The 22838-nt window shown below is 39.6% G+C and overlaps 1 protein-coding gene across 4 annotated transcripts in view; it reads right to left on the reverse strand.

Annotated features, from left to right (window-relative positions):
- The window catches only part of JAM2 (junctional adhesion molecule 2), a 61501-nt gene that overhangs the window by 37708 nt on the left and 955 nt on the right, over positions 1–22838 (reverse strand). The window lies entirely within an intron of this gene.

Raw genomic sequence — 22838 nt, forward strand, 5'->3', positions numbered from 1 at the left:
CTACCTCACTTACCTCACCTCAGATGATGGCAACTCTATTATTCCAATTGCTCTGGCCAAAAAGTTTGCACTTGTCCTTAATGAGTCCCGTTGCTATAGCCCATGTCCAATTCACCAGCAAATCCTATTAGCTCTACCTTCAACATGCATCCAGAACTATTTCTTACTACCGCCGCTCCTACCACCTGCTCTGAGCACCATACTCTCTGCCTGGACCACTGCAATAGACTCCTGACTGGTCTTCTACTCTATCCTGGCCCTCTCAGATCTAATGTCAGCACATCCACTAGAGTGATCTGTTAAAATGCTAAGTCGGATCACGGCACTCTTGCTCAAAACCTTGGACCAGTTCTCCATTTTCCCCAGACTAACGGTAGAAGCCCTTACACTGGCCTGGAAACCCTACACAGTCTGGTCTCACTTCCTTTCAACCTCCTCTCCTCAATTCTTCCCTCCCTCTGGCCTCCCGGTTCATCCTCAAAACAGGCCAGGTGTAGGCTGCTCCCTCTGCCCCAAAGGCTCTTCCTTCAGATGTCGACTGTGTTCAAAGGACACCTCCTTATTGAAGGCTACTCTGGGCATCCTATTCAATATTGCAACCCCACCTTTATCTGGCCTTTTTCCTTCCAAACTTCCTGATTTCCTTTATCCTGCTTTGATGTTTCTTTTTCCCATCGTACCTATCACCTTCTAACATACTATATAATGTACTGAGGCACTGAAGGCAGGGACCTTTATTTTCCTACCTGTATCCCAAGGGTCAAGAAGTGTTTGATATGTAGTAAACACTAAGTAAATATTTGCCAAATGAATGGAAACAAAGTTCATTTATGGGGGGAATGAAAATGGAATATAAAGAGCTATGCTTAATTTTTTTAATTAAGAGATGTGCTGCACAAGATTGATCTGTGAAAGATTTTGAAGCAGCTAATTGTGAAATTAAAAACACTTTATCACAATGGAATCATTTTCACATTATGCTGCAGCAAAAAATAATGCTGTAATGGTAGTAGTATATAATAGGTAGTATGTAGGAATAGTTACCTAAAATGTGATTTTAAAAGGCACAAATCACCGTTCTTGTTTTTAGAAATATGTTTTAAAAATGTATAATTTAGTAAAAAAATAAATTCTAATTTTAATAACACAAGATGAGAAGTTTTAGTTTTTTAATTTTTAAAAAAATGTTTATTTATTTTTGGGAGAGCAAGAGACCACGTGAGCAGGGGAGGGGCAGAGAGAGAGAGAGACACACACACACACACACACACACACACACACACACACAGAGAATCCACTGGTTCCAGGCTCTGATCTGTCAGCACAGAGCCTGACGTGGGGCTCAAACTCATGAACTACAAGATCATGACCTGAGCTGAAGTCGGACACTTAACAGACCTGGGTGCCCTGAGAAGTTTTATTTTTTAAAGTAAAATTATTTGCTTTAAAACTTTTGATATATAATTTAAAATAACATTGTGATGGTTAATTTTGTGTTAATTTGGACGGGCCAGAATGTCCAGATATGTGGTCAGAGATTATTCTAGATGTTTCTGTGAAGGATGAAATTAACACTTCAATGGACAGTTTTCGAGTCAAGCAGCTTGCCCTTCATAATGTGGGTGGGCTTCATCCAATGAGTTGGACTGACCTCCCCCGAGCAAGAGGACAGCCGGCAGACAGCCACTGGACTTGGCTCTTCCAACGTTGGCTCTTCCTAAGTCTCCAGCCTGCTGGCCACTCTGCAGATTTTAGACTTGTTGGCCTCCTTAATCGCACAAGTCAAGTCCTCAAAATAAATCTTTTTATTTATATACACATCACCTTGGTTCTGTTTCTCTGAAGAACTCTAATACCAGAATCATAATGAATTACAGTGATATATTAATTTGGGGGTGTCTACTTTAATACAAGTGTGCTTTGTGTCTTAGAAGTTCTTTTCGGAGGTTCAGCAATGTACCGTAATATTTTAGAATGTTCCATAGTCATTTAAGTTCCAAGAAGAGTGACCTAGAACAAACACCCTGCTCTGAGCCATGTCTATATCCTCAAGGACAATGAGTAGTCTTCCTTATCTTTTCACACAGCCTTCACTTGGAGAGGAGGTGGGCACAGGAGTGGAAGCTCAGCCTCCTCTCCATTAAAATTCTCTCCAATCTTCAAGGCCTCTCCTAAGTCTCACCACCTCTAGCAAGTTCTCCTGTCAGAGCTGTAGGTAACGTCTTGACTACCCATGGAACTTTCCTTCCCCATCCACTAAGAGAAAGTTAAATAGCATTTATAATTTGTCATAGTGGATGGCTTTTGTGACACCGTTCTCTCCTAGTTCTCTTCTCTGACACCCCTTTCCTGTCTCCTCTCCCTCAGACTGGCCACTGACTTTTAGCATTTTAGAGAAGGACGAAGGTTCCATGGTCATGAAAGTTTGAGAAAATTCCATTAATGAGTTAAATAGGGGGGTACTTGGCTGGTTCAGTCAGTACAACATGCGATTCTTGATCTTGATCTTGATCTTGGTGAGTTCGAGCCCCATGTTGGGTGTAGAGATTACTTAAAAATAAAATCTTTTATTAGATTTTTTTTAAGTAGGTTCCACACTTGGTGGAGCCCCAACATGGGGCTTGAAATCACAATCCTGAGATCAAGACCTGAGCTAAGATCAAGAGTTGGATATTCAACCCACCGAGCCACCCAGGCACCCCAAAAATAAAATCTTAAAAAAATTAAAATTCTTCATTGTGGGAGATATTAGAGTCTTTACGCTAGGAAGCATTGTAACTCTCCAAGAGGAAGCGTAATTTAGAGCATGAACACTGGAGTAGAATAAGAGAGAAAAAAGCCCAAGAAAAACTCCTATAAAAGAGAAGAGAATCAGAGAAACAAGAAAAACTAGGGCAGAATGATGTCATGGAAGTCAGGGATGGGCAGACTTTCAAGGAGGGAGAGTCAACAATGTTGGATGTTCCAGAGGGTCAAGTAAGGTTTTGACTGAAAGTAAGCTGTGAATTTAGAGACTAGTAAATCATTGGCAATACAGTGATAGCAAGTTCAATGGCATGAGAAAGGAAGTCTGCAGTGGGCTGAACAGTCAGTAAAAAAACAGAGACCAATAGAGATCACCGATTCCAGAACTTTATTACAGAATCATGGTGAGTATTTTTCCCCACTGAAATTGTAGAGACTTGAACATGTGTGTAACCCATGATGAGAGAGCTGGCAATGAAAATAAGGTGAAGGTATATGAGGGAGGATGGAAAAAAGGACCCAAGGAGACTCTCATGAGCAAAAGAAACTAGCTTTCAACAGGAGGGAGGGCTCTTTGGTTCAGGAGGGAAATTACGAAGGATGAGTAATGAATGTGCACAAGTTTGTAATTCATCTGCCTCACTCCTGCATGAGGTAGTTTCTTCTTCTTTTTTTTGTTACAAAGAATTTTTAAATTTTATTTATTTTTGAGAGAGAGAGGGAGAGAGCACGGGTGTGTGCAAGCAAATGGGGGAGGGGCAGAGGGAGAGAGGGAGACACAGAATCCAAAGCAGGCTCCAGGCTCTGAGCTGTCAGCACAGAGCCCAATACAGGGCTCGAACTCATGAACCTCAGGAACCGTGAGATCATGGCCTGAACCGAAGTGAGACGCTTAACCAACTGAGCCACCCAGGCGCCCCATGAGGTAGCTTCTTAAAATACAACCTGATCCTACGTAGCTTCCTTCAGTGGCTTCCCCTTGACTTCAGGATCAATGCCAAATTCCCTTAAATAGCCTTTCAGAACTGGCTTGTCTTTCCAGCCTCCCCCTCAATCGCTGACCCCCCCCCCCCGAACAAACCCCATGTTCAAGTCCCCCCATCTCCCATAGGGCTCCCAGGCTCCTTGAACACCACATTTGCAATGTCCATCCTCTCTTCCTGGAGTCCCCTCCCTCCAATACTCCTCTGACAAATGGTGAACTTCTGTGGATAACTCAATGTCCCAGTCAAATGTCATGAAAGGTAAAGCCTTCCCCAGGCCCTTCGATCCTTCAGTGCATAGTCAGCCCTCCCTCTAACTGACGCAGCACTTTTTATAAGCCTTTATTACTTTTTTATTACAAACTCTCTTTTACGTATCAGTTTCTTCCATTGAATAGTGTTAGGAACATGATGATGTTAGGAACTGTTGACATGTTTGTATCTACATCATACAATAAGAGATAATTAAATGTCTGTTGTAAACAAAACTGAACGTGTCTTGTCTTCAAATGAGATGTACACACTTTTTTTTTACTGTATTTTACATATAGTATAACTATATTTATAAATAGCATAAAATATATTTTAAATATAGTATAGGGGCTCCTGGCTGGCTCAGTTGGTGGAGCGTGTGACTCTTGATCTTGGGGTTTTGGGTTTGAGCCCCACCCTGGGTGTGTAGATTACTTAAAAATAAAATCTTAAAAAAAAAAAAAAAAAAAAAAAAAAAAAAATAATATATATATATATATATATATATATATATACAGTATAAACAACATATCTTTGTAATTTAGCATACCACCTGGCATACTAGACCCATAAATATTAGTTGATTTAAAATATAGTATTAGGCTTTAGTTATATTTTAACAATTCTTTGATAATATTAAAGGTTTATAGCCTCTTTGCACAAAAATCTACAAGGAATTTTCACACTGCAGAAATCTAAACTACCCTCACCATGACTACATATAAAAGGAAAAAATGACAAACATTTTAGTGAAATGTGTGTGCTTGTACACATAGGTATTCTTCAGTGCATTCTGCAGAGTCATTTTAACATTTTTCTCCCATTTAATTTTTTTTCTCACATCAGCTAAGAATGAACCTTAGAAAGGGAAAAGCTAAAAATAGAATATATAATAAATTTCCTGTCTTCAACTGCCACAAACTGAAGAATTTACTGTAGTAATGAAATACATGTAATTTGCATCCATTTATTTTAATTGGTTGGTTTTCAGCACTACCAGAAGCTCTTTTTCTAATAAATTTTTGATGCCCTTCACTATCCTGAAACAATTTATGGGTAATATAACATTTCATATGTTCATATATATATGTTATGTGTGTATATATATATATATAGTTATATATATATAGTTATATATATATAGTTATATATATATAGTTATACACACACACATATATGCATACATCAAATTTGGAAAACTAAATATAATGTTCTTTTAATGTCAAAGAGAAATAAAAAGAAAATTTATAGTAAAATAATACATATTTCAACTGATAAATGTTTGTACACAAATACACTAGAACGACACAATGATGAAGAATTCAGATATCAGCCTGTACTTATAATGTTACATTGGATTTAGGAGAAAAAAAACCAGAAGCCATTCCAAATGGTACAGGAAAATGAAGAAAAGGCTTACTGTGGACACTGGAATAGAAGCGTGTATATTTAGTTATGTAAGAAGGTTGTGCAAAAAACAATTTTGTTTACAGCTAAATTAGTGTTAGTTATAGGCTCAGATGGTCATAAAGTCCTCACTTATAGGGACATTCAGTGAGACCTGGGAGAGAGTCCCTGCAGGGGGAGGCACACAAGGAAATTCTTTTATTTTACCACATTGTCTGGCACACGGAGATTTATCAGCTCTGGTCCCTGCCCAGCAGATGTATAGCACCCAGCCACTCTTGTGACAAATAGGTCCCCCGGAACCCCCACAACACTCCCTGGGGCCGTGAGGCCCCTCCTGTTGGTAGCTCCCCCATTGAATTCCTTGGACACACTTTCAGCTAACAGAAACTTGGAAGCTTTGCATTACAAACTGAGTGTTCTCCACTGAGCTGAGGGAACGTGGCTTATAAAGTTAATTTTTTAAGGGCCTGCGATTTCCCGTGTTCCACTGGTGGTACTTGTTCACACAGGAAAATTACGAAGGAGGTTTTGGAGAGGACACGGGATTTACTGAGGCCTTTTGGGTACAGTTTGGTGGCTTTTCAATGCTGTTATTTTCTATCCCACCTCTTGAGTTTCAATCACTCACTGCCAAATCTAAGCCCAATATAATTCTTCCTACTCACAATATGCTGGTTTCAAAGGATAGCATTTTTAGCTAAGACACATTTAACCAATTTTGATGATTTAACTGAGATAATTGATGTCTCTTAAGTCTTCTTATCTGTCAAGAATAGTAAGCCTAAAGATATTTCTTTCCTTTTTTTTTAGGCATGCACTCCCACGCCCTTAAATGATTTTTAGAGCTCTCTGCCCCAAATCTTTAATAAAAATCTTTGACAAGCAAACACATCGTGCGATCATAACCCACTTTTCTTTACCTTCGAAGATGTAACACAGAGACTCATGTTAATTAAGCTGCAAGTGCCTGAAGCCTAATTAGGAATCCTGGACTCAACATTCTGAAAGAGTCCCACATATTTTCTGACTGATCCTGCTCCCATGGAAACTAAAGTTGGGAAGTAGTAAAAGCCAGAAGAAATTACAAAATGGTACCACAGAAATTAGTTAAAGGAGTTATTCTTCATTTCAAAATAAAGGGAAAAAAAATCCTTGTTTCCTATCATCAGGTAGCACATGGTAATTTAAAAGGCAATACATATAAGAAATTTAGGAAGGGCGTGATATATGAAAATATTTATTTTTGCTTATGACAACATTAATGTTTTTCTTTTAATATCAACTTTTAGAAAGCAAGCCAGAAAATTATGGGGACTTTTTCTATTTCCCTTGTAAATGATCTGTGTTGCCGTAGTGTGACTAAATTTGATAATAAATCCCTCAACGATATTGAATGATCTCATGTTTGAGTATTTTTTCCCATTTAAGTAAACAATATTTTTCAGATCATGAAATATGTATTACAGGCTTATGGCTTACCCTTCAGGTGAATATCGCTTTGAATTCAATTTGAGTTGTGAATGCAGAAGGCATTTGTATATGTTAAGAGACAACTAGGCTACAAATATACTAAATGTGAAAAAGCATTTTAATAACATATTATGATATTGACGCCATTAACCATGGTCTAAATGGAGGACTCAAATTCTTTTCTTTTCTTTCTTTAATTTTTTTTTTAATGTTTTTCTTTATTTTTGAGAGAGACAGAAACAGAATGCGAGTGGGTTAGGGGCAGAGAGACGGAGGCACAGAATCCGAAGCAGTCTCCAGGCTCTGAGCTGTCAGCACAGAGCCCCACGCAGGGCTCGAACTCACATCTGTGAGATCATGACCTGAGCAGAAGTCAGATGCTCAACCGACTGAGCCACCCAGGCGCCCCTCGAATTATTTTCTTATTATGACAAAAGACGTCAGCCATTTTTGCAGTGCCCCTGCAGGATACTGTATGCTGAGTCTAAATCTGTACATGGGAGAGGGCCCCCCTCTTTTGTCCTTGGGACTTTATAGGGCCAAAGTGAACACCAGAAAAGAGTGCCTTCAATGGCGCCTTCAAAGAGCGCCTTCAAAATCTCCTCAATCCTTTACCTTTCCTTAGACTTTCCAGTATCCTCATCCCCTACATGGAAAAACAAGGGATCTGGAGTCAGCAGTTCCAATTTCTTCAAGTTCTGCCTCTGTGTGTCCCTAAAAATATTCTGAGCCTCTGCTTCTCATTTATGAAGACTTGATAAAAAATAGTTCTAGGATAGCTCGCAAGAACAATAACAGGAAAATCAAGTAATGTAATTCCTGTGAAGTGTTTTGTCAATCGTAATTCCATTCAAATGCTAATTTTTTCTTTTTTAATCCTTCAGGTTAGCCAAGACTTCACTCTGATCTCCCTTCGTTCTTTCTGGCCTCCAGATAATAACCGACTTGGCAAAATTCCTCCCCGCTTCCATGACTTCCATGATGCTGGTGTTGTTGGCTGTCTATTATTATTTCCCGGGGGCACTTTTTCTTCATTGTCTCTGCTCTTTTATATTCTTTAACGGAGAGTGTTCTCAGGAATTCAGTCCTTTGGCCCTACTCATCAGCCTCCATGTATTCTCCCAGAGAATGTCTTCTCCCTGAGTGAATTGAACTTTCTGTTTTTGTTTGCCACTTAAGTACAGGGGATAGGTACAGATGATTTACACTTTCATCCTCTTTCCAATGCTCTATAGAGGCATTTTTAGTTGCATATTTTGTTGCCTCCTGATATATACAAAATAATCATTCCTTCTTGGTTTAAATACTATGGTTTTGCTGGTTCTTCAAATTTACAAATTGAAATTACTGTTTTGATTCCTTTGATGTCTCCCTCTATTTAATCAGCCACTAAATCTTACCAACTTCTAATTTCCAAGCCTTCTGGATTTAACTCTTCCTAAACAGCGTTGACAGGTGCTACCTTAATCCTGTACCCCATCACCTCATGCTTGGGCTATGGTCACCTCTTTCCTTCTAAGTCTATCCTATATATAAGGCTCAAAATTATTGTTTACCTTAAATACCATTTTTTTTTGGTATATTGCTTTAACCTTCAAAACTTCCAGCAACTTCCTAATAACTACTGCATCAAACAGAGACTTTAGGCATAATATATAATCGACTTCACATATACAAAGCCATTTCTTGCTTCTTTTCAGAACAAGCTCTGTGTTCTATCCAATAAGAACTGTGAAAAAGGCAGTTTAGACGAAAACATATTCTCAATGCCATACAAAATAATTTTATCATCTAAGTATGGTCCGTTTTTTTTGCATTTGAAAACAAAATATTAAATTATAAAGAACTCTAATCATCATTAAATCAAACCTCCTCATTTCACAAATAAGGAAAACAAGATGCAAATAAAATAGTGTTCTAAAGCCTTATCATAACCAAGACCAGAACTGACACCACCTTAGTTCTTTGCACCCCCAAGCTCCATTTTATTTAGACCATACTTTTTGCTTCCTTGTAAACATGTGACATTTCTGGTTTAAGGTATAAGGAGGTCCTTTGACCCTCCAGTAGAGACTTTTCACCTGGACATTTAACTGATGAATCCAACAAGGTACCAAAGTCAAACATACTCAGAATTCTAATTTATAAAATCGAACAATTTAAAAAGTGAAGGTGATTCTGCCCACCATCCCAGTCAGGGGAAATGTGACTCATATTCTTTCAGGTAAAAGATGAGAATCCGTTGTGCTCTGAGAAAACAATGTATATTCAACACACTCACTGGTGAGATAACTCGGTTGTCCAAAAGCAGTGTTTCTGTATCCCATTTCCAAAATTATTTGTCCTTTTATTTTCTAATAGTAAGAAATAAATTTTCTCAAACATTCTAGCCCATGAAATGAAAAAGTCTTACTTTTTTTTTTTTTTAATGTTTGAGAGAGAGAAAGAGAGAGCACATGCACTCGGAGGAGGGGCAGAGAGAGAAGGAGAGCGAGAATCCCAAGCAGGCTCTGCAACGTCAGCACAGAGCCTGATGTGGGTCTCAAACTCACCCATTGTGAGATCGTGACATGAGCTAAAATCAAGAGTCTGATGCGTAATGGATGGAGCCACTCCCAGTAAAGGCTTGTCTTAACTGATCTCATCATTACTCGGCAGATTTCAGTATCTCACCACCAAAGACAGCAGTTGAATGTATGGGAAGGCACAAGCAAGGGAGACGTGACCTGTTTGTTCACATAAGGAGGGCTCTAAATAAATATAAATTCTGTTAGAGGACTGAACGCGGGCTTCCTTCCACTCTAAACCTAAGAGGTTTGTAGGGGATGGGAGGTGAAGTGAAAGTCCCGCCTCTATTTTCTCTTGCTCATGAATTCGTGGTGTATCTGGAGTAAGTGTTATCCTGCATAGAAACAGCTTCTGACATAAAGGGCTACAATGAGAGTGTGCATACGCTGCCGACACAGGCTCTGGGCTGCCCGTAATGCCTCTACTTCTTTCATTCTTCCCCCATAACCAGAGTCTTCTCTAGAGAAATCGTTAGAGCTTTGGAGTCCTCAAGGTTCCAGGAACCATGGGAAATTAAGTCCTACCAGGAACTCATTGGGAACTTGATATTAAGTTATTAATGACACGGATTTGAACATGAAATGAATATTTTAGAAAGCGCAAGCAATTCTGAAGTGTGCTTGAGTTGGTACATTAAATGCTGGATATGCCCTTACCCCATAAAAAAGACTGTTGTTCAGAAGAGCCAGAGGGTTCACAAAGGAGGCTTGATTGGACTGCCCTCCATTAAATAAATGCAAGGGAAAATTTTTAAGTTTTTAGGAATTTAATCAACTCTTTTTTACATTCACCTTTCTTGCCATCAGTCTATGGCTGTGACATGCATTCATCTATTGGGTACTTTTACATTTTAGGGAATAAAATATTAAAGTCCCTTTCAAAGGAAATGCACTGAAAGGTTCATGCTACATTATGAAGAAATGTAGCTGTTATGCAGATTTACTAATGGATTTTGCCGTATAACCCAGGATCTTGGAGTTCAGTTAATGACAGGGTGTTTTGTTTGTGTTAAGGCATTTTATTTTTCTGTTTGTGTGAAATAGACTAACTAAAGAGGGGGCTATTCAGACAGAATTTGGGTTTCTTATACTGACTAGCTAAGGTATAGAGCTTAAGAGAGCACATATTTCAGATATTTCAAGTAGACTCTGGTCTATTTATTCTTTCATTAAACCAGTAGACTTTAAGGTGGATTGTCCAACAAAACCCAGGTGAAGAAAATAAATATTGGATTTTTTATATATTTATCACACTCTTTTTTCTGTTTTTATGGGTTTAGTTTTTTTAGTATGACAAATTTTCTTTTTTTTTTAAGTTTATTTTTTTTCAGAGAGAGCACACGTGAGGGTGTGAGTAGAGAGAACACACGTGAGGGGCAGAGAACGAGGGAGAGAGAGAATCCCAAGCAGGCTTTGCACTGTCAGTACAGAGCTCAACCCGGGGCTTGAACTCACGAACTGTTGAGATCATGACCCGAGCTGAAATCAAGAGTCAGATGCTTAACCAACCGAGCCACCCAGGCACCCTTAAAGATTTATTTGTTTAAGTAATCTATACACCTAACATGGGGCTCGATCTCACAACCCTGAGATCAAGAATCTCACGCTTTACCAACTGAGCCACCCAGGCACCCCTACAACAAATTTGCAAATAGACACAAAAGTAGAGCGAACAGAACGATAAACTCCATATATTCCTAATTTTGATTCAACAGTTGTAAAGACTGCCACATTTACTTCATCTATCCTTTTTGTCGTTGAGAGTTTTAAAGCAAATCACACATATCAATCTCTTTTCTTTATTATTTTAGTAGTATCGATACAAATTAAAGACATATAGCTATGATAACATTAAATAACAAATTATAATTCATTCCTTAATATAATCTAATACCTCACCCTAGTCCAATTCCCCTAATATCTTGCTTGAATTGGGATCCGCATTTCAGTATTACACTTGCCTCCTGGGCTCTTTGTCTCATCTTGTTTTTAATCTAGAGTTAACCTGCCCTCTTCTCCCTTCTGCCTTTATTTTTTCCTTCCATGACATTGACTTGTCATGGAAAGCTGGTCAGTTATTCTATAGAACCACCCACTTTCTAAGTTTATCCGTATCTTTAATTTGTGTATCTACCTTCCTGTAAAGAGGTGTTAGCTTGGTTAGAGGCTCGATCCAAATAAAGGTCAATTATTCTTATTTTTTTTGAGGGGATGAGCATAAACACTACATGGGGAACGCTATGTGCCTCCTGTTGTATCATACAATGTTTGAATGTCCTACTTTTAATGATGTTAAGATTAGTCAGTAGTTTCAGGTGATAACAGACTGGTCCTTCCATAGCCTCCCAGTAGTGGGGTTGATGAGTCAGAGTAGACATGTAATTTTTGTACGTATTGCTGAATTCCTCTCCATAGCAGATTAATCACTACACAGCCCATCAGCAGCGAGAGTGCCTGTTTGCACACAGCTTCAATAGTAGAGTATGCAGATGAGTTCTGTGTTTTTGCTAATCTGGCAGCGAAGAGACGTTATCTCTGTGACAGTTTAATTTGCATTTAAGTGATGTTGAGGGCAGCGTTGTATTTGAAGAACTATTACAATTTTTCTTCTGGGAACTCTCTGGGGTTTGTGTTGTATGTGCACCATTTTTCTATTTTGTTCTTTATATTTTTATTTTCTTTCCATATTTAGGGCTTGTTCGTACATCAGTGACAATACTGTTTGGTTGAGATTTAAATTGCAGACATCTTTTTTAATTTTTTTTTTTAACGTTTATTTACTTTTGAGACAGAGAGACAGAGCATGAACAGGGGAGGATCGGAGAGAGAGGGAGACACAGAATCTGAAACAGGCTTCAGGCTCTGAGCGGTCAGCACAGAGCCCGACGCGGGGCTCGAACTCACGGACCGTGAGATCATGACCTGAGCCGAAGTCGGACACCCAACCGACTGAGCCACCCAGGCACCCCATGCAGACATCTTTTTTTAATCAGTCATTTGTCTTTTGACTTGTGTATGTTATTTTTTTTTCATGCAGATGCTCTTTTGATATATATTTTATAGAAAAATGTACCCATGCTTTTGGGTTTTTTTTTTGGGGGGGGGGTGTGAGTTTATTACTCACTTACATTTAGATCTTTGATCCATTCGGACTTTATCTTCATGCACAGTGTCAGGATCAGATCCATTTTCCTTCGAATAGCTACCCAATCATAATGATATTTGTTAAGCATTCTCTATGGTTTGAGATGCTAGTATTTTATATACATAAATAGAAAGATAGGTCTCACATCTATACTAAATTTCCAATGAACTTGGGCCAACTTATATTCTGTTCTATTAGTCTGTGAGTCTATTCAGTACCAGTCTCACAGAGTTTTAATGATAGAGGTTTTATCATATCAAGCAAGGGCTGTAATATGGGGCCATTACCACCTCATTTCTGCCCCAAGACGTTACTACTTATTCTTCATTATCTCATTTGTTTTTTTTACTTTACATATGTTTTATAATTAGTATAATATATTGATACAGAAATACATGTATATAATCCATTACTAAAAATGTATGTTGGGGCACATGCTCTTTTTAAGAGAAGTAGGGCATGGAATAAAAAAAAAAAAGTCTAGGGTCAGTGTTCCAGGCAGTGTTTTTCAAACATTTCAACATGCTCATTAGATTTTATGGGGGCGAGTAGCGCAAAGAGCTGAATTTCTTAGGATGCATCGAATCCTAGCATTTGCAATGAGACGATACCCTTGGACCTTCTTGATGAATCATCTGGATCCAGAAAAAAAATTTTTTCCCTGCTAATGAGCAGGTGTCAAAATCCCACAAGAAGATATAATTACTGGAGAAGAATGCCTAGGAAAGTCATCTTTGGTTTGGAAATAAAGATAACGTTATAAGGCTCCCTCTCTTTTATCAAACTTTTACCTACTGTGGGACATGGGTTGCTATGATATCAATTGTGGCAGAGGGATTGGACCGTGAGGGGAAAAAACTGGACCCTTATCCCAGAGAGTACTTTTACCACTCTCTAATATCCTGTATTGTGTTTTATCTCAGGCAACTTGTGAGGAGGTATTCTTTTATTCATCTGAGCTTTTAGTCAATGCTTACTAATCCAAGAGGAGCTTATACGGGTTTTTTTTTTCTTCTTACAATACAAGGAGGCATCAGGCAATCAGTAAAATGTCTTAAAACTCCCTAAGGCAGACCAGTCTGTATATTACCTTGTAACTCTAAACTCTAGGAAAACCATATTAACAGGGGAGGAGGGAGTTCTAAGAGCAGTAAAATTATGCATTCATTAGGAAATACTCATTTTACATATATCTTGCAACTTTTGTTATTAAAACGTTATTCTAGGGGCACCTTGGTGGCTCAGTCTGTTAAGCGTCAAACTCTTGGTTTCAGCTCAGATCATGATCTCATGGTCATGAGACTGAGTCCTGTGTCAGGCTCCAGGCAGAGTGTGGAGCTTGCTTAAGATTCTCTCTCTCTCTCTCTCTCTCTCTCTTTCTCTCTCTGCCTGTCTCTCCTGCTTGCACTCGCTCTGTCTCTCAAAAAAATTTTAAAAAAATTGTTAAATGTAATTTTAGGAAGGTAAGAAACAAATAAACATTACACTTGAGGTTACTTACTTACATTCAACTAATTACTAGAGAACCATTAGGTGTCAGGCACGATTCTAGGTGCTAGAGACACAAAGATGTGTTCTCTCTGGCCTTAAGAAACTCACATCCAGAGAGAAGCACATGTAAACATGGTAAGGGTCCAGCCCAGTAAGTACCATAAGAGAACCAGGAACACACTAACATCACCGGGAATGGGGAATTGAGGAGGGTTAAGAGAACAAGGAAGGGGCTTAGACCTTCAGGGAGGAGTTGCATTTGGCACACGGAGAAAATTTCAACAATGACAACAGAAGAGCAGAGAAGATGGCTGGGAAGGAGAAACACTGTATCTAAAATGGCATAGTTCATTCCCTTACACACACAGGACACAAAAGCACCTGACTTGTTCTGGGACCAAAAGTATTGCACGGAGCCAAAGGGCAACAATCCATGGCTCCAATCAGCTTATGTAGAATTTTTATCCTATCTTTTAAGACATAGCCAACTGCGTGTTTAGATTATTAGACAGACACTCAAGTTACTATTCATGCTACTGTGGGAGTTCTGACTTCTGATTAGAATCCATTCCTATTTGAAAGTGCCTCTCGAGCCTTTTTTAAAACATGAGCACAATACTGCCTTTTCAAATTTAGCACTTTCCCAGTAGTTCAACGTGTTCCCTTTTTATTTGCGGTCATTACTTCTTCTTTGGTCTCCTTTAAAAATAGCACCAGTTTGCACTTGTCTGTAAGTCTTAGCTGGTGCTGGTGTTGGTTTTCTCTGGGCGTTGGCCTTTACACTTTTCTTTGGACTTTTTCATTGCATCTGAGTTGGAATTTCTCCCTTCCTAGGTTTCGTCACTGGTCTGGGAATTTATCTCCCTCTGTTTTGTTCTATTTACTTTGTTTCACTATTTACTTTTGTTGGTTTGCTGTATTTTACCTTAAGGATTTTTTTTTTTTTTTTTTTATACCTTAAGGATTTTAAAGGCCTCTGCGAGATGCTGTCACGAGTCCTGTTTGTGACAAGTTGCTTTGGGTTGTGGCTTCATTACTAGTAAAAATAAAGCTTTGCAGGAAGTCACAGAATATCATACATAATATGATCTGGTTTGTTGGAAGGACAGAACAAGAAGCACAGTAAATTTTTATTTCTCTTTATTTTTTTATTAAATTTTTTTAACATTTATTTATTTTTGAGAGACAGAACACAGCATGGGTGGGGGAGGCACAGAGAGAGAGGGAGACACAGGATCCGAAGCAGGCTCCAGGCTCCGAGCTGTCAGCACAGAGCCCGACGTGGAGCGCGAACCCACAAACCGTGAGGCCATGACCTGTGTCAAAGTCAGAGGCTTAACTGACTGAGCCACCCAGGTACCCCTAAATTTTGAGTCTTTATTTTTAAAGAAACTATACAGGTATGCTCATATATGCTAGAACTATATTTTTCCCCCAAGTTTTCTGAAACTATATGCCAAAAACTTAAGAGTGGGTTATCTGTGAGGAGTGGAATAGAAGGCCAGGGGTGGGGGGCTGGAGAGTTATTTTTCACCTTATAACCTTTCTGTACTGTTTGAACTTACCATATACATACACTGTTTTTAATGAAACGTGTAAGTAAATGCATCCAACAGTGATCTATTTTTGTCTTTGATTATGGCCATAATAATGTATTTAGCAAGTTTTTAGAGTGTGGGCAAAGCTAAAACTAAAAACCAAAAACAAGGGACTGTTTTGACAAAATGAGAGTGAGTGAACTAGAAACACCCAGAATAATGGAGTAAGCCCAGGTCAGGCTTTTTCACTCTTTGCCATTATAAAAACAACTCAGTCCCAAACCGTCCCTGTAAAAAATGTTGAAAACTGAAACAGAACAGAAAATCTAATGAAACAAATAAAACCTTGATGCCGTTGACATAAGAAAGAAAGAGAGAAAGGCAAAAGTTCTCAGTTAAGCACTAAAACTCCTATCTGTTAAGATCACAAGGCTTCCTGCTCAGGGCTGTTTGACCCAAGACCATGCAGAGCTAAGAGGGTAGCTCTTGAAACACCTTCAAGGGACCAGGTGCAGGAGCTCTTTGCTTCTCTGTTCAGAAAATGTAGGAAGAATTCAAACTACAGAACATTTCCAATCCACTCACCGGCCTAAAGGTCCCAAGAGTAGGATTTTGTGGTCCTGTTACCAGGCATTCATGTGAGCACACACATTCTCTCCCTCTCTCTCTCCCCACCCCTACCTCTCTCTTTCTGTGTCTCCGACTCATACGTGCACACCCTCACATACTTACTAACACAGAAGGCTATTCCTCTCCCTATCAAATGCAATCCAGTCACCTGTCTAAGGATGGCAACATAGGAAATACGTAAGACGATACTGAAGGAAGACAAACCCAGGGGTGGGAAAGAGAATAATACTGAAAAATGATAAATAGTAGCCCCCAAAGCTACTGTTTCATGCTTAGATGTTAGGGGCTGAACAGAAACTTAGAAACATTTGCAGCACACACAATTTTTAAAAATTCCTTAAAAACCAATGAACAATTTTTTCTCAAATCCCTGATTAAATTCAATTAACTACATCTCAGATATAAAACAATTTTCTGTGGGTGTGTGGGTTCGGCTTTTGGCTTTGTCCAGCAAAGCCGAGGGCAGCAGAAAGAATTACTCAAGACTCCATGCAAGTCAAGAGAGGTGAGAGGGAGGCTAAGAGAAGTCTCCCCAAGCTGCTCTCAAGCTCCCATATTTATTAGGCATACATCAAAGGGAAGACATTGCGTAATATGTCAGTGGCTACGTGCCCGAAAGAACGTATGGGAAGCGCGTGCTTCCCAAGACTACAAAAGAGCAGATGCCGAAAGCAGGGTGGAGAACAAGATAAGATATTCCATAGATAACACAGTCTAAGGAATTCATGAGTACAGGTAAGACCTGACTTCTATATATCATTGACTAGATACTGGTCAGCTGTTTTCAGCAGGGCCAGAAAGCAGTGTAATGTGTTCCCTATAATTTCCTTAACCAGGACCTAGCTATTTGATTTCCCACGTGGGTGAATGTAAATGTCTAATTATATATGTGCACATATAGGGGCGCCTGGGTGGCTCGGTCGGTTGAACATCCGACTTCAGCTCAGGTCATGATCTCATGGTTCATGAGTTCGAGCCCCACATCGGGCTCTTTGCTGATGGCTCAGAGCCTGGAGCGTGTTTCGGATTCTGTGTCTCCCTCTCTCTCTGCTCCTCCCCCACTTGTCTCTGTCACTCAAAAATAAATAAATATATATATATATATATATATATATATATATATATATATATTCATGTATAGATTTCAATAAGCCATATCAAGGAAATACTTAGGATGTGATAGCCTGGACCACTCTACTAACATCTCACTGGGTTCCTCACCTCAACTTCCCATCCATCCACCCTGCCCATTCTCATTACTCCATCCAATATGTTCTCTTTGAAATGCAAATCTAACTGATATTCAGTGATTAAAAACCTTCAATGGGCTTCTCCTAGTTTTGAGGATAAATTCAAACATCCTAAATCTGTCCCACAAGGCCCTCTGCCACCTGGGTGCTGCCTTTTGCCCTCTCCTCTCCTCCACGTTCTGGCCATAAGGGACTTCTTCCATTCCTGCTTGCTCTTGCCCAAGTACCTCTGGGCAACATCGTTCCCTCCGTATCTGAAGTGGTCTCCACCCCCACTTTGACTTGCCTAGCACGTTCTTTTCATGGAGATAGGTATACAGATATACAGTCCTATTAGACAGGACTCTCATATATATAGGAAATCCATTATAAACAATAACATGAATATTTAACTCCACTGCCTCCAAATGTTGTCAATACTAACAGGACCATTTTTCTAACGTGTGCTATACGTGTGTACACATTTCATTCTCCCTATGCCTCTAGGACGTGAGTCTATTACTGGGATTATCGCCAGTACAGATGGGTAAAGTGACACACACAGAAATCAAATAACTTGTACAAGGTCATACAGTTAGTTAGTAACTGAACATAGAGCTCAGCCTCAGAGTGCATGGTCACTACTGCTACAATACGTGATCTGAAATATGACTCAAAAAACACAATTCTATATCACGATGAATTATAATTTAAAGGTAACTGTTACAGGGGCTCCTGGGTGGCTCAGTGGGTTAAGCGTCCGACTTTGGCTCTGGTCATGATCTCGCGGTCTGTGAGTTCGAGCCCCGCGTCGGGCTCTGTGCTGACAGCTCAGAGCCTGGAGCCTGCTTCGGATTATTTGTCTCCCTCTCTCTCTACCCCTCCCCCACTTGCACTCTCTCTGTCTCTCAAAAATAAATAAACATTAAAACCATTTAAAAAAATAATAAAGGTAAGAGTTACAGTTGTCCCATGGGATCTAGAACATTCTTGGCTACAGCGCTGATTGCACTGCTTCTGTGCACTTCGTAATTTTGGTTGGTGCGATGGCCTCCCAGAGATGTCTACATCCTAATCCCAGGAACCTATACACGTGTTATTTCACATGGCAAATAGGATTTAAGATTGTAGATGGAATTAAAGTTGCTAACCAGCTAATTTTGGGATGGATAGATTATCCTGGATTACCTAGGTGGGCCCAATGTAATTATGAGGGTCCTTTTAAGTGGAAGAGGGAGGCTGAGAGACAGAACCAGATTGGTGGCAGCCTGGCACCGCTGGCTTTGAGGCTGAAGGAATGGGACGATGAGGCGGTGGCCTCTAGAAGCTGGAAAAACACCTTGGAAGCTGATTCTCGCCTAGAACCTCCAGAAGATAGCTGCCCTTTGCGTACTTTGATTTTACTTTTTTTTTTCTTTTTTTAGTGTTTGTTTATTTTTGAGAGAGAGAGAGAGAAATGGAGTGTGACTAGGCGGTGGGGGGAGAGAGGGAGACACAGAATCCAAAGCAGGCTCCAGGCTCCGAGCTGTCAGCACAGAGCCCGACACGGGGCTCGAACTCATGACCTGTGCGGTCATAACCTGAGCTGCAGTTGGACTGATGCTTAACCGACTGAGCCACCCAGGCGCCCCAAGCATAATGTGATTTTCGCCAAGTGACACCTATTTCAGACTTCTGGCGTCCAGAACTTTAAGGTAATAAGTCCGTGTTGTATTAAATCTGTGGTAATTTGTTTCTGCAGCAATAGGAAACTAACACAGTTGGGTTGTTTTTCTGAGTCCCAGTCATGTTAAGAGTAACCCCTCCCAAGAAAACAGTACCCGGTTTTAAGTTTTCTTTCTCTGCTTTTGCCAAAGTAAGCACTTGACCTACATCCTGGCCCCCTTTTCCCCTCCTCGACTTTATCTTCCTCAAAGCATCAATCTGGCAACACAGGAGTACTGAGTCAGCAGTGCTATGGGATGAAAAGGTTATTTTAAATAATGGCCTTTACAGAGATCTTCTGGTCCAACTTCGACAAACAGAGCAGCGCTAGCTTGCATAGTTTAAAACATCTTCTCTACCAGCAAGGCCAGCAGGAGGAAACCAAAGTGATAGAAAATGGGTAGAGCAAACATACGTAAATTCACACAGACTCCTCTCATTAAACTGCTCCGGGGGAAAGATAAAGGAGTGTTCTCAGCCAAGGGGAACTCACGGTTCTTTTTATGCTAACTTTTTGTTTTAGACTTATTTTTGAATGCCATTTGTGTCTGAGTCTTAAACCGGTCATCAGGTCTACCAGCAAGCCCAGTTTGACCTTTACGTTCATCAAATAATTAAGACCATGCCTGGATGGAGCCAGTTCTCCCCCCACAAATGGATTGTGCTTTGTTCTTAACAATGTTTATAGAGGGCAGGATTTTCCTGGCACTGGATCCCTGGTGTGCTGTTTTGGGTAAGTCCCACCCCTGGGGCAGAACCTTGTGATTTTGCAGAAGATCCAGATTTCTCCCTGCTCCACAGTCCTCATCAGTTGATGAGAGATTACAGACTCACAGGCCAAGTGGCCTGGCTTTGGTTCCAGCCCAGATTTGAGGACCGACTGCTACCAGCCATGTAGTGTTAAGAACAGCACATTGCTCTCATTCACATTTGACTCCTTGGCTTAGATGTCGCCTCAGAGAAATCTGAGACGTCACCTACTTAGAATTAGGGCTTCATGATGTGTATCAGAATCATTAATTCCACCCATACATTTCTTTCATTTATTCCACCTCATTCTCTTCAGAGCTGGTCAACAGATATCTATTTACACTTACTATTAGCCAGGCACTGTGCTCAGCATTGCACATACACAGTGGTGTGCAAACATGAAGAAATTCTTCCCCTCGTGGAGTTCCCATTTTAATGGTAAAGAAAAATACAGTTCCACTAAACACACAAATAAATGCCCATATATCAACAGGTACACCGAAATCATAGTTTAAATAACAGCAGCAACCACAAAAATCTTCTAGACTACTAAGAAAGAGATGAAAATACGGGCAAATAGAAATGAAAGAATGGAATAAGTGTGATATTATATATATAATAGGATCAAGGATAAAAGGGTGGTACAGTTATATTTGGGGTGGATATTAAGAAGATGAGTATATAATTAGAGCATAAGAAATCCACAGTCTTGGGGCGCCTGGGTGGTTAAGCGTCCGACTTCGGCTCAGGTCATGATCTCACGGTCTGTGAGTTCGAGTCCCACGTTGGGCTCTGTGCTCATAACTCAGAGCCCGGAGCCTGTTTCAGATTCTGTGTCTCCCTCTCTCTGACCCTCCCCCCTTCATGTTCTGTCTCTCTCTGTCTCACAAACAAATAAACATTAAAAAAATTAAAAAAAAAAAAAAAAAAAAAAAAGAAATCCACAGTCTTTTCCTGAACGAAGACAGCGGAAAGGGTTCAGTGCTTGGATTCAAAAAGAAAGACAGAAGTCCAATAATCTATGGAACAAATCCTCAGACCCTCAAATCCCAGCTTCACTTCTTTTCAGCCTCCGTAAGTGAGCTTTCCTGAGCCTTGGGGGTCATTATCTGTAAGTTGAAGATATGTTCAGTCTTGTGCATTTTTGAGAACTTAAAAAAAGAATATTCAAGAAAGTCCCTAGAACAGTGGCTGATATATACATAGCCTGTAATACCCAGTTTTGGGATCTGGACATGAAACCTGAATGGATAAACCACAAACAGGATTGTGGAGTGAAACCTGGCCCTGAAGAAGACTCTTGTTTTTCAACAACACTGACAGCACGTTGGTTTCTAACCGTTCTCCACTACAAGGAACCAGGGCTCCTGAGAGAAACGGCTCATCCTAGGACTAGAGCAGGAAATACACACGATCAGCATGAGGCATTTTGTGTTGCCAGAAAGTGAGGAAGCACTAAAAACAAACAAAAAGGCACATATACATTTATACAACGAGAGGGTTATGTCCAAGGATACAGAAACCACTGGAAGAACTCCCAATGGCCAAAGCTGGAAGAATGTTAGCACTAAAATAAATACAATCATATTAGACTGTAATCCAAAGTATAAAATAAATATTCACAAGCCCATACTGGTATAGAAATCATGAGAAAACATCAGAAAAATACCCACTAAGGGCCATTCTACAAAGTACTTCACCAGTACTCCTCCAACTTGACAAGGTAAAAAAAAGGTAAGTCTGAGGAATTATCACAGCCAAGAGCCTAAGGAGACATGACTACTAAGTGTAATATGGTATCCTGCATGAGATCCTGCAATAAAAAAAGGACATTAGATAAGAATGAAAGAAATCTGAATAAAGTGTGGACTTTAGTTAATAATAATGTGTCAAAATTGTTTCATTAATTATGACAAACGTAACGGACTAATGTAAAATATTAATAAAAGGAGAAAGTGGGTGTGGTATGTATGGGAAATCTCCATACTATCTTCACAATATTTGTTTAAATCAACTGTTATAAAATAACAAAGTTAATTAAAAAAAAAAAAAGACAAAGAAATGAAAACATTCTTGCAATGCCAGGCTTTTAGGCATCCTAGGAACCATATAGAAAAGATCCCCCCACACACCCAAATTATTCCTCCACTGGAGTCAGGGTGAGAAGAGCCAATGGTTAGATTTAATCAAAGCCTGAAGAAGAGGTTATTCCTCCCATTTGATCACTGAATAAGAAGGAGCAGAGTAAAACCATTTGGTCTGTTTTCAATTAGTGACAATTCTTAAAGTCAGTCTTGTTTTAATTTGAAATTTAGGACCATCAACAAAATATGTATCTTTCCCAGCAGTTTTGTTACAGTTGCCCCACTGTGTGTCTTTGCTGCCTTTCTTCATCACTGCATTTCTTTTGTGTGTTCAACCTGATACCAATTGATATTTCAAAATTGCATAATGGTTTTATTGTGAAGCCTTGCCTCCCCGGTTTGATTTTCTATAATATAGGTCAGCGCACCCCGTTCCCTGAGACAACTTGTGCCTTCCTCCCCCAGGAACAAAGCTCACGTCACGTCGAGTTCAGGAATACTCACTTTGGCAGTAAGAGCGTGAGAAAAAAGTCACTGTATTATGGTATTAGACACTTATCCGGCGGGTTATTTTAAATACTATATTACCAGCACTTGAATAGCAACAATAACCCATTCTGTTAAAAAAAAAAAAAAAAGAGGAAAAAAAATAAAACAAAGTAAAAGGAGGATTGCTTAAGTGCTTCAGATCTATTGCAATTTCGTCCATTTTCCTAAAAAGTTAAGGCGAAGAAAACAAAATAATAGGAAACGTTCCCAGGATTTTAAATCTCATGAGCTCAGAATCCGTGCAAATCCTGTTTAGAACCACCCCGTGAAATTGGCTTTGGGACGTCCCCC

The sequence above is a fragment of the Panthera leo genome, chromosome C2 (assembly GCF_018350215.1).
Source record: "Panthera leo isolate Ple1 chromosome C2, P.leo_Ple1_pat1.1, whole genome shotgun sequence".
Classification (NCBI taxonomy): Eukaryota; Metazoa; Chordata; class Mammalia; order Carnivora; family Felidae; genus Panthera; species Panthera leo.